At 47.2% G+C, this 13295-nt stretch overlaps 1 non-coding gene across 1 annotated transcript; it reads left to right on the top strand.

Annotated features, from left to right (window-relative positions):
* Positions 1-9347: 9347 nt before the first annotated feature.
* Positions 9348-9472, top strand: LOC139230746 (small nucleolar RNA SNORA5). Its single transcript, XR_011587977.1, has one exon. It is a non-coding gene; the product is annotated as a small nucleolar RNA SNORA5 (small nucleolar RNA).
* The last annotated feature ends 3823 nt before the right edge of the window (positions 9473-13295 follow it).

Below are 13295 nucleotides of genomic sequence, written 5' to 3'. Positions count from 1 at the left end.
GACCGACTGCTCGGTCTTTTGGGCTGGGACTGTGGGATTCTTTTCTACCCTGACTTCCAGGGATTCCTACAGTCCTTCCTCCAATGCCCATTCTTCCCGCACCCAAAGCAGTTACGTTTGGTTTTGGAAGGGTTACCCCCTCCCTGGTGCCACTCTTTCTTTCCCTGACTGTGTTTTAACTCATGTACCTTTCCCAGGGGCTCTTCCCCCCTGCAGTTCCGATATGCCATGGTCAGTTGCCTGATCACTGTTTCCTCGATGGCTTGGGGGTCCCTCGGGTCAAACCAAAGCTCTGCTCTGGCTGTGATCCGGGGCAGGCTGTTTGCCACTATGCTCCAGAGCCATTGTGCCCGTTCGCCCGGTGTAAGGTTTGCCCGGTCGAGAGCCATACTGCAGGCTTGCTGATACACAGGCCACAGTCTGTCAGCAAAAGCCTGAGGGGTTTCTCCCACGAGCTGAACTGTACTCTCCACTCGGGAGAAGGGACTTCCCTCATTTAGACCCATGGCCTCCAGAACTTCATCCCGGACATCATCATATGTACCCCTGCCCTTTCTGCACTCCGCCGAAAGGGACTGGTATAGCTTGCTGTCCAGGGAGAAAAGGAGCAGTTTTACCTGCTCTGAGTCATCACATCCGCTAATCTCGGCTGCCCGTTCCACTTCCATGAAGTGGACGGAGGGGGTCTCCCTTATGTGTAAGCTTACTCAGGTGGCTTACCATAGCCCTCCACTGTGGGGTAGTGTGGGGAACCACGAATTGGCTCTCAAGAACCCCCGGTGCTCCACCCACAGGCACGTTGAACTTTTGCTGCCGGACCGGACACATTGGTCCCGACTCCGACCCTTTCAGTTCTGGCTCACCCTTCTCTCCCTGCTGCCAAACCAAGTTAAACCCCGGCGCCACAGGTGGTGGTGGTCCATACTCCCTGCCTGCCTGAGCAATTGTCCCTCCCTCCTGCTGCCCAACCGGGTTGTTCCCCGGCGCCACAGCGGGTAACTGAACAGTTTTTTCCTGCTCTTCCAGGTCGGCCCGGGTCGTACCCAGACTTATGAGGCACACCATGCCTCTTTCCCTAGACAGAGCACGGTTTAAACTTTCAATTTGCTGCTGGCAGGGGCCGTGATCTCCCGACTCAAACCCCTTAGTGCTGGTTACTCTGTAGGCTGCCTGGATGTCTTTGACTCTCTCCTCCTGCTCTTTAATGTGTCTATTAAGGCGAGCGTTCTCTTCTTGCAGTACCCTTTCATTTTTCTTAGCCTCGGTGACCTGACACTGCATATAATCCAACCTATTCCTGAACTTCTTCCCTGTGTAAAGCCTTTCCTCGTTGTGCTCATGTAACTCTCTCATTAACCTTTCCCCTATGATTGTTTGTGCACTAGACTGTTCCTCTGCCTCTCTCAGTTTAGCACTTAGTTTCTCTACTGTGAATCTAAGAGCTGGACCTGTTTATGCAGACATACTAGCCAAATTGCCTTTTCCACTGCCTTTTTGTGAGTTTTGCCCTCTGTCCCCTGGGCGCTCAGCGCGCAACAGATCGCGGACCCACTTCTTTGTTACATTCACTCTTTTGATCACATAGGAGGCAATCCTCGCTTCCATTTTACTTCTTTTCTCACAACCAAAGTCTGTCTCCTCACATCCCTTTTGCCACAGTCCCTTCGTGGTCGTCATTAAGTAGGGGCTGGTGTTTTGGTCAGGTTTCTCTGACTCCTTGGTGTTTTCGAGGCACCCCACACCCTGGATTCTAGACTGCGGACTGATTTAGGGGTTGTGAGAAACTGAAACAGAGTCAGTTGGGTAGGATGCAAAACTGGTTTTATTGTGTTCAAACAGAGTAAAGAAAAAGGCATGTTTTTAATAATCACAGCAATCAGGTACAAATAGGGAGAAATGACAACTCAAATGCTCTATATTTGGGAAGAACACATAACACGTATAACAGATTAAAAGAACACAGTCCTCCCACCTCCCAAAATACTTGTGCACTAAACCTGGGAGGGCAAAACACCCAAGAACATCAACAGGTAGGAACAGTAAGAAAAACCCAACCTTCCAGACCCACTATCTAGCTAGGTTAGAATTTTGGGGTTTCAGGGACCATGCTCACCAATTCCCTTTTGACAGTTCCAACTCCGGGGTTCGCCGTAGTTGTCCTGGTCCTGTTCCAAACTCTGGGGTTCACCTTAGTTGTTCGGGTTCTGTAGTCTGTACCCCGGACCTCGTTGGGGACTTCAACCTGCATCACTTCTTCAGATGGGCTGAGTCCGCTGATACGGTAAGGTGCGTATTGGACCTGTGGGGTGAGTATTCACTTTTCCTTGGTCAGGGTAGTCTTAAAAGTTCCGTTAGGTAATGTTTTACCCCTTGGTAGCATAGAACCGCTTGTAGAGTGGAAAAATCTTCGGTTTTGTCGGGTTGGTTCCGGTTGACTGTTTGATTGGTCGCATGATCCGAAACTTTCCGATAGTCATTTTGAAAGCCTGTTTGCTGTCGTGGTGTTGTCCTTCTGGATTTTAGAGATTCCTTTCGCTGATGTTTCGGGGTCCCACTTTTCGAGGCTGGTGTTAACCTTATGTAATGAGACTGCTACCTCAATAGTGTCTCTAGAAGCACCCCTAACTGCCAGAACAGGCCTTCAATTAGACTAAACCAGGCTTCCTTATCGTCACACCAAATCAGTTCTTGGGCTTTGTTTAAACTGTTCTGTCCATTGATTTTCAAATGTCTCCTTTGTCAGTGTTTTTGGTGGGCTAGTCAGCAATAACTCAATTAGGGTGTGATAATATGCAATCACTGGTTTTGCATTGTTTTAGGATTGTCCAGTTTCCTGGCCATCTAGTTGGGTCCATGATTTCCATAGTGATTGATTGGGTAATTGGCTTCTTGCATATTTTGGATGAGTTCTGTAGTTTAGATAATGGCTGGTAATTTGTTTATCTCTTAGCAGGTGAATTGGTGCTGCATAGTTCCCCCAGACAGTCTGGGATCCTTAATACATGATCTTGCTTCACAGAGGTTAGCCCCACCTTCTGCATTCGGTAACTCTTTATCGCAGCCAAAATGTTGTAGAATCTTAAAATTGATATGCTCCTTCCCATAGATGTTTCGGGGATCTCAGGCTTCTGTAATTTAGGTCCATCTTGAATTCTCTTTTCAAAAAGTCCAAACACTGGGGGGGTGTGGGGTTCCATGAGGTTGGCCCCCTTTTGCCTTTTTCCTTTTAAAACTTAGATCTCCACTTGAGCTCTCCACTTAGATCTCCACATGAACGCTCTGACGGGTAAGGCCCTCCTCACCGCCAACCAAGCTACGTCTTGGTGCTTGTTTTTCTTATTTCAAAATATACTTTATTCATATAAACATTTGTACAGTACATTCAAAAGCAGTTCAGTACATTTAGCTGCGGTCAGCAATCCCATACACTACATTTGGGTGCTGACGGCAGTTCCGTTCAATATATTTCCTTGCTTTTCATTTCTAGTACAATTTGGTACGATACGGGATACATTTTAGTACATTCGACAAATTACATTACATGTATCACTGTACAGTACACGGAATGGGTGACGGTACATTTACATTTTTTTCTTTTCAACGTGCATTACGTAACACAGGACTCTGTTTTTTTTAAATTTCAAAATATACTTTATTCATTAAAAAAATCTGTACAGTACATTCAAAGGCATTGCAATACTTTTAGCTGCGGTCAGCAATCCCATACACTATTATTTGGGTGCTGACGACAGTTCTGTTCGTTACATTTCCTTTTTTTCCAGTTCAAGTGCAATTCGGTCCAATGCGGGATACTTTATAATACATGCAAACAAATTACATTTCATGTGTCACTATACAGTACACGGAATGGGTGACGGTACATTTACATTTTTTTTTTCTTTTCAACATGCATTTCGCAACAGACCTTGCATTGTACATGGCACTACATAGGTGTTTACAGATCATGGTGCTCCATGTACACAAAAAATAAATTACAAATACAGCCCGAGGGGGGGTTTGTACTGATTCCTGCCCCCAGGTTTACCGTGGCAGAAGGGCTTTAAACTGTGGCCTTCCCCACCATGCCTTTGCGGCGACTGCACCAATTTTAAGTGCGTCCCTCAGCCCGTAATCCTGGATCTTGGATTGCGCCAGTCTGCAACACGCAGACGTGGACATCTCCTTGCTCTGGAGAACCAGCAAGTTTCGGCAAGACCAAAGAGTGTCTTTGACCGCGTTGATGGCCCTCCAGCAGCAGGTGATGTCTGTCTCGGTGTGTGTCCCTGAGCACCACGGGCAGTTCCCAGGGACACACACCGAGACAGACATCACCTGCTGCTGGAGGGCCATCAACACGGTCAAAGACGCTCTTTGGTCTTGCCGAAACTTGCTGGTCTTCCAGAGCAAGGAGATTTTTTTTATTTCAAAATATACTTTAGTCATAGAAAAATTTGTACAGTACATTCAAAAGCAGTTCAGTACATTTTGAATGTACTGTACAATTTTTATATGAATAAAGTATATTTTGAAATAAAAAAAACCTATGTAGTTCCATGTATAATGTAAGTTCTGTTGTATAATGCATGTTGGAAAGAAATGTAACTATACCCTCACTGTGCACCGTGTGGTGACACATGTAATGTAACTTGATGAACGTACCACAATGTATCCTGGATTGTATGAATTGTACCTTGAAATGTAAATTAACGAAATGTATTGAACGGAACTGCGGTCAGCATCCAAATGTAATGTATGGAATTGCTGACCGCATCCAAATGTACTGAACTACTTTCCAATGTATTGTGCACATTTTTATATGAATAAAGAATATTTTGAAATTAAAAAAAAAATACTCTTCTGAAGTTGTGACAATTCCTTCCGTATCCCTCTCATCTCCTGAACACCTTTGAGGATGAAGAACTTCTTGATGTTTTTCTTGATTGTTTCCCACCAACAGCCAATAAACAAAATGGAAAGGCGGGGCACGAATGGAGCTTTGGGATGTCGAGAAACCCGCTGTCCAATTGGCAATTGGCTGGAGATATGCAAATAAGGGAATAAATTAAACGTGCAGCCGAAAAAAGAAAGGAGAGAAATATCCTTATTCATTTTGTGCTCCCATGAACATCGGAAACACTGAGTGACCGACAACATTTGATATCAATGTACCTATAATCAGTACATAGTCGGTTTGATGTTAAAGACGTAACGCGTGAGAGACCCGAGCGGGAGCTGTAATGCTCGTTATTGCAACACATACACCCAAATTTTTGGAGCGGGAGATGGTGGGGCTCCCTCTGTCCGTTGTGGTGGGGGGAGACCAAGGTTTGGTTTCCCTGCTCCGTCTCCCATTTGTTTTCTGGCGAAAGTAAAACCGCGGACTGATGTTAGAAGCACCGGCAGTTTTGCTGTTCTGTGTCAGCCAAGTTCCGCCTTCAGCCAGCTTAAATCTATTCTGCACCGTGCCATTTCACATTACGTTGGATAACAGAGAATCATAGAAAATTACCGCACAGAAGGAGGCCATTCGGCCCATCGTGTCCGTGCTGGCCCAATAAGAGTCTAATCCCACCTTCCTAAATATATTCAAAAAGGAGTTAGATGAGGTCCTTACTACTAGGGGGATCAAGGGGTATGGCGAGAAAGCAGGAATGGGGTACTGAAGTTGAATGTTCAGCCATGAACTCATTGAATGGTGGTGCAGGCTAGAAGGGCCGAATGGCCTACTCCTGCACCTATTTTCTATGTTTCTATGTTTCTATGTTTCCCTAGCCCTGTAGGTTACTTTTTTTTCACAGGTATATCCATCTCTATCCACGTCAATACATTACCCCCAATACCACATGCCTTAATTTTGCACACTAATCTCTTGTCAAAAGCCTTTTTAAAGTCCAAATACACCACATCCACTGGTTCTCCCTTATCCACTCTACTAGTTACATCTTCAAAAAATTCTAGAACTCGGGAGAGTCCGAGAGGGGGAGGTCCGTGAGTTTGGTAGAGTCCGAGAGCGGAAGTCCATGAGTTCGGGAGACGAGGAGTTCGAGGAGCAGGAGGGCCGGAGGTAGGCGAGGAATTCACTTCTGATGAGGATCGGAGAGTCAGAGGAGCGGGCAGTTTAAAAAGAGCGCGATCCAGAGAGTAGGAGGAGCAGAGCAGTTCGGGAGCAGCGAGGCCCATAAAAGCGGGGCCAGCAGTCGGAGGAGGCCAGCTGGTGCAGGGGCAGAAGGTAAACAAAGAAGTAAAAAGAAATTGAAGTGTGACGTCACAGCCAAGAGGGTGAGTGATTGGCTGGTGGATGGGTGAGTATTTAATCCTTTTCTTTTTCTTTTTCTTTTCTGATCAGTAAGAAACCTTTGGCGTTGTTATCAATTCAGTTAATTTAAAGGTTAAGCCATGGCAGGAGAGCCCAGACACATGTCATGCTCCTCTTGTGCTATGTGGAAAGTCAGGGGCACTTCCAGTGTCCCTGACAACTACATGTGCAGGAAGTGTATCCAGCTGCAGCTCCTGACAGACCACATTGCGGCACTGGAGCTGCACGAGCTGCACATGGATTCACTCTGGAGCATCCGCGATGCTGAGGATGTCGTGAATAGCACGTTCAGTGAGTTGGTCACACGGTAGGCAAAGGTTACACAGCCAGATAGGGAATGGGTGACCATCAGGCAGAGCAGGAGTAGGAAGGTAGTGCAGGGATCCCCTGTGGTCATCTCACTCTAAAACAGATACACCACCTTGGGTATTGTTGGGGGAGATGGCTCATCAGGGGAAGGCAGCAGCAGTCAAATCCATGGCACCAGGGGTGGCTCTGCTGCTCAGGAGAACAGGAAAAAGATTGGGAGAGTTATAGTGATAGGGGATTCTATTGTAAGGGGAATAGCTAGGAGTTTCTGCAGCCGCAAATGAGACTCCAGGATGGTATGTTGCCTCCCTGGTGCAAGGGTCAAGTATGTCTCGGAGCAGCTGCAGCGCATTCTGGAAGGGGAGGGTGAACAGCCAGCTGTTGTGGTACATATAGGTACCAACGATATCGGTAAAAAACGGGATGAGATCCTACAAGCTGAATTTAGGGGGCTAGAAGTTAAATTAAAAGGTAGAACCTCAAAGGTAGTAATCTCAGGATTGCTAACAGTGTCACATGCTAGTCAGAGTAAGAATTGCAGGGTAACTTAGATGAGTACGTGTCAGATGAACCGCAAGATACTAAGCTATTTTCCAATGTATTGTGAAAATTTTATATGAATAAAGTATATTTTTGGAAAAAAAAGTACAGCCCGAGGGGGGTCTGATTCCATCCCCTGGGTTTACCATGGCAGAAGAGCTTTAAACTGTGGCCCTTCCCCACCGTGCTTTTGCGACGACTGCACCAATTTTAATGCGTCCCTCAGCACGTAATCCTGGATCTTGGATTGTGCCAGTCTGCAACACCCAGACGTGGACATCTCCTTGCTCTGGAAGACCAGCAAGTTTCGGCAAGACCAAAGAGCGTCTCTGACCGAGTTGATGGCCCTCCAGCAGCAGGTGATGTCTGTCTCGGTGTGTGTCCCTGGGAACAGCCCGTAGAGCACAGAGTCCTGTGTTACAGAGCTGCTCGGGATGAACCTCGACAGCAACTACTGCATCTCTTTCCAGACCTGCCTTGCAAAGGGGCAATCCTGAAGGAGATGGGTGACAGTCTCATCCGCCCCGCAGCCGGCCCGGGGGCACCGTGCCGTGTTGCTGAGACGTCGGCTGTGCATGAACGCTCTGACGGGTAAGGCCCTCCTCACCACCAACCAAGCTACGTCTTTGTGCTTGTTTTTTTAAATTTCAAAATATACTTTATTCATATAAAAATTTGTACAGTACATTCAAAAGCAGTTCAGTACATTTAGCTGCGGTCAGCAATCCCATACACTACATTTGGGTGCTGACGGCAGTTCTGTTCTATACATTACCTTGCTTTTCAGTTCAAGTACAATTCGGTACAATACGGGATACATTGTAATACATTCAACAAATTACATTACATGTGTCACTATACAGTACGCGGAATGGGTGACGGTACATTTACATTTTTTTTCTTTTCAACGTGCATTACGAAACAGACCTTGCATTGTACATGGCACTACATAGGTGTTTACAGATCATGGTGCTCCATGTACGCGAAAAAGAAGTTACAAATACAGCCCGAGGGGGGTTTTGTACTGATTCCTGCCCCCGGGTTTTCCGTGGCAGAAGGGCTTTAAACTGTGGCCCTTCCCCACCGTGCCTTTGCGGCGACTGCACCAATTTTTAGTGCGTCCCTCAGCACGTAATCCTGGATCTTGGATTGCGCCAATCTGCAACACGCAGACGTGGACATCTCCTTGCTCTGGAAGACCAGCAAGTTTCGGCAAGACCAAAGAGCGTCTTTGACCGAGTTGATGGCCCTCCAGCAGCAGGTGATGTCTGTCTCGGTGTGTGTCCCTGGGAACAGCCCGTAAAGCACAGAGTCCTGTGTTACGGAGCTGCTCGGGATGAACCTCGACAGCAACCACTGCATCTCTTTCCAAACCTGCCTTGCGAAGGCGCAATCCTGAAGGAGATGGGTGACAGTCTCGTCCGCCCCACAGTCGACTCGGGGGCACCGTGCCGTGCTGCTGAGACGCCGGCTGTGCATGAACGCTCTGACAGGTAAGGCCCTCCTCACCGCCAACCAAGCTACGTCTTGGTGCTTGTGTGAAAGCTCTGGCGATGAGACATTCTGCCAAACGAGTTCAACAGTCCGCTCAGGGAACCACCCGACAGGGTCCACCCTCTCCTTCTTTCGTCGGGCGTCCAGGACCTTATGTGCTGACCACTGTTTTATGGCCTTGTGGTCAAAGAGGTTTTTTGTGAAAAAAATACTAGCTTTTTATTCCATCTGAATTGTTAAGATTTGTATTTTAATCAATCGGGGGTTTAAATCAATTTGAGCTTTTTCAATTCAGCAATTCACCTGCTCCAATTGGTGAACAAGCAGATATTTCCTGATTAAATGCCTCTCATCTTTACTCCACAATAGTTTATAGTAAATTGACTGGTTCCTGAAGATATGGATTCTGTTTTTAATTACAGTTTTGTAAATAAAGTAAGGAAAATATTTATTTTTCTCCCAAAGAAACAGCTGCGAACTTTGCAGCAGTGCCGATGTGTTGCAGTTCCAGGCTCTTCCAACAGGTGTCCTCACCCTCCTTTGCCGACAAGTTTCCAGTTCCACATCAATCCAACAGAGGTGCCGAGTCTACCTGTACTTAATTTGCCCACTGAAAGACTTGCATTTATATAGCGCCTTTCACGAGTACCTGACATCCCAAAGTACGTTACAGTCAATGAAGTACTTTTGGAGTGTAGTCACTGTTGTAATGTAGGAAACACAACAGCCAATTTGTCCCACAAACAACAATGTGACCAGATAATCTCTGTTTATGTGATGTTAGTTCAGGGATAAATTTTGGCCAGGACACTGGGGAGAACTCCCCTGCTCTTCTTCGAAATAGCGCCACCTGAGAGGGCAGACTTCTCATTCACATCGGTTTAACGTCACATCAGAAAGATGGCACCTCCGACAGAGCAGCATTCCCTCGGCACTGCACTGGAGTGTCAGCCTAGATTTTTGCACTCAAGTTCTGGAGTGGGGCTTGAACCCACAACTTTCCTGCCCCTATCTAGAGGACCAGAGTACAAGGGGGTAGAAGTTATGCTGGAGCGATACGAAACTCTGGTTAGACCACACCTGCAGTACTGTGAGCAGTTCTGGGCACCTGCCCCGAGGAGGGATATATTGGTCTTGGAGGGACTGCACCGTAAGTTTACAAGAACAATACTGGACTTCAAGGGTTAAGTTATGAGGACAGATTACACAAATGTGTGGTCTCTCCCATCTCGCAGGGGAGAGGGAGCCCCACCCTCTCCCGCTCCAACTATTGATCCGATGGTTTTTCCCCCAAAATATACTTTATTGATGAAACGTTGTCAAATTACATTTGAATACCGTCAAAATTCAGTACAATGTAATTCAATATTTGTCCAAATTCCGTGCAATACAATCCATAAAATACATTACATAGAACACTGTACAACTTTAAATGCGGTACATGGTACTTAATTTACAGAAAGATTTCCATGCACATTTCTTTTTGACATTTTCTGATACATAAGTCTGAGGGGCATGGAAACGCATCACCCAATTGACTTTAAATTACGTACGTTAATAGATGCACTTCTTCAAACTGATTTTAAATTGAAAAGAGTACAGTTCAAAGTCCCATTTCAATGAACAGTCCGTTATGCTGGTCGCAGCGCTGGGGCCTGTTCTTGTCGACACACGGTGACAGAGAACAGATCTACTGCACCTGGGCTGAGATACTTCTTTTTCCCAAAAATACTTTATTCATATAACATTTTCACAATACATTGGAAAATAGTTTTTTTTTAAATTTCAAAATATAATTTATTCATATAAAAATTTGCACAATACATTCGAAAGCAGTTCAGTACATTTGGATGCGGTCAGCAATTCCATACATTACATTTGGATGCTGACCGCAGTTCCGTTCAATACATTTCTTTACTTTACATTTCAAGGTACGATTCATACAATCCAGGATACATTGTAGTACGTTCATCAAGTTACATTACATGTGTCACCATACAGTACACAGTGAGGGGACAGTTACATTTGTTTCCAACGTGCATTATGCAACAGAACTTGCATTATACATGGCACGACATAGGTGTTTGCAGATCATGGTGCTCTATGTATACAAAAGATTTACCATTGCAGCCTGAGGGTAGTTTTGTACTGATTCCATCCCCCGGGTTTACTGTGGCGGAAGGGCTTCAAACTGTGGCCCTTCCCCACCGTGCCTTTGCAGCGAGTGCACCAATTTTTAGTGCATCCCTCAGCATGTAATCCTGGATCTTGGATTGCGCCAGTCTGCAACACGCAGACGTGGACATCTCCTTCCTTCGCATCTACAAGCAGAAGGGGACAAGCAGAAGGGGGAGAGGGAGGAAATCAAAAACTGGCAGTCCATTTCGCTGCTCAATGTGGACTACAAGATCCTGTCAAAGGTAATCGCCAACAGGGTCAAGTCTGCTCTTGAGCTGGTGATTCACCCGGACCAGACCTGCGCTGTCCCCGGCAGGAAGATCTCTGGTGGCCTCGTGCTACTCATGGGATACGATCGCCTACATGCGGGACAGGTGGGTGGACACCTGATTAATCAGCTTAGACCAGGAAAAGGCCTTTGACAGGATATCGCTCACGTACCTGATGGATGTGCTCTCCAAAATGGGGTTTGGGAGGGTATCCACAATTGGATCCAACTGCTCTACAGAGACATCACTTGCACAGTCCTAATCAACGGGTGGGAAACTGAAAGCTTTCCGATCAGATCTGGAGTCAGGCAAGGCTGTCCTCTCTCGTCTGTCTTGTTTGTGTGTTGTATCGAGCCTTTTGCCAAGTCCATCAGGAAGGATGCGGGCATTAGAGGGGTGACGGTCCCAGGCAGCAGAGGCGCTTAGGTCAAGACCTCCCTGTACGTGGACGACGTCGCCGTCTTTTGCTCGGATCCGCAGTCGGTCCGCAGATTGCTCACAATCTGCGACCAGTTTAAACTGGCCTCGGGAGCCAAGGTCAATCGCAGCAAAAGCGAGGCCATGTTCTTTGGCAACTGGGCCGACCGATCGTTTATTCCCTTCACCGTTAAGCCAGATTACCTGAAGGTGTTGGGAATATGGTTCGGAGCGGACGGGGCGTGCGCCAAAAACTGGGAAGAGCGTATCGCCAAAGTGAAGCAAAAACTGGGATGATGGAAGATGCGCTTCCTCTCCATGGCAGGAAAGAACCTGGTCATCAGGAGTGAGGTGCTCTCGGGGTTGCTGCACGTGGCACAGGTCTGGCTCATCCCTCGCTCCTGTGCCGCGGCAGTCACCTGGGCCGTCTTCCACTTTGTCTGGAGGTCCAAAATGGACCGTGTCCGCAGAGACACAATGTACAAATCTCTGGACAGTGGAGGAAAGGATGTTCCGAACTTGGCCCTCATCCTAATGGCCACCTTTGTGTGCGGCTGCATCAAGCTGTGCACAGACCCACGGTACGCAAACACCAACTGTCACTACGTGCTGAGGTTCTACCTGTCCCCGGTGTTGCGAAGGATGGGTCTGGCCATGCTGCCGCGAAACGCCCCCACCAGTTGGACCATGCCTGTCCACCTGTCCTTCGTGGAAAAGTTTTTCACAAAAAACCCCTTTGACCACAAGGCCATAAAACAGTGGTCAGCACGTAAGGTCCTGGATGCCCTACGAAAGAAGGAGAGGGTGAACCCTGATGGGTGGTTCCCTGAGCGGACTGTCAAACTCATTTGGCAGAACATCTCATCGCCAGAGCTTTCACACAAGCACCAAGACATAGCTTGGTTGGCGGTGAGGAGGGCCTTACCCGTCAGAGTGTTCATGCACAGCCGACGTCTCAGCAACACGGCACAGTGCCCCTGAGTCGGCTGCGGGGCGGACGAGACTGTCACCCATCTCCTTCAGGATTGCGCCTTCGCAAGGCAGGTCTGGAAAGAGATGCAGTGGTTGCTGTCGAGGTTCATCCCAAGCAGCTCCATAACACAGGACTCTGTGCTCTATGGGCTGTTCCCAGGGATACAGAGACAGACATCACCTGCTGCTGGAGGGCCATCAACTCGGTCAAAGACGCTCTTTGGTCTTGCCGAAACTTGCTGGTCTTCCAGAGCAAGGAGATGTCCACGTCTGCGTGTTGCAGACTGGCGCAATCCAAGATCCAGGATTACGTGCTGAGGGACGCACTTAAAATTGGTGCAGTCGCCGCAAAGGCACGGTGGGGAAGGGCCACAGTTTAAAGCCCTTCTGCCACGGAAAACCCGGGGGATGGTATCAGTACAAAACTCCCCTCGGGCCGTACTTGTAACTTCTTTTTTGTGTACATGGAGCACTATGATCTGTAAACACCTATGTAATGCCATGTACAATGCAAGGTCTGTTGCGAAATGCACGTTGAAAAGAAAAATGTAAATGTACCGTCACCCATTCCGTGTACGGTATAGTGACACATGTAATGTAATTTGTTGAATGTACTACAATGTATCCCGTATTGTACCGAATTGTACTTGAACTGAAAAGCAAGGAAATGTATCGAACGGAACTGCCGTCAGCACGCAAATGTAGTGTATGGGATTGCTGACCGCAGCTAAACGTACTGAACTGCTTTTGAATGTACTGCACAAATTTTTAGATGAATAAAGTACATTTTGAAAATTAAA

The sequence above is a fragment of the Pristiophorus japonicus genome, chromosome 19, assembly GCF_044704955.1.
Source record: "Pristiophorus japonicus isolate sPriJap1 chromosome 19, sPriJap1.hap1, whole genome shotgun sequence".
NCBI lineage: Eukaryota > Metazoa > Chordata > Chondrichthyes > Pristiophoridae > Pristiophorus > Pristiophorus japonicus.
The sequence above is the reverse complement of the archived record's forward strand: the minus strand, read 5'-3'. Positions and strand labels throughout refer to the sequence as shown.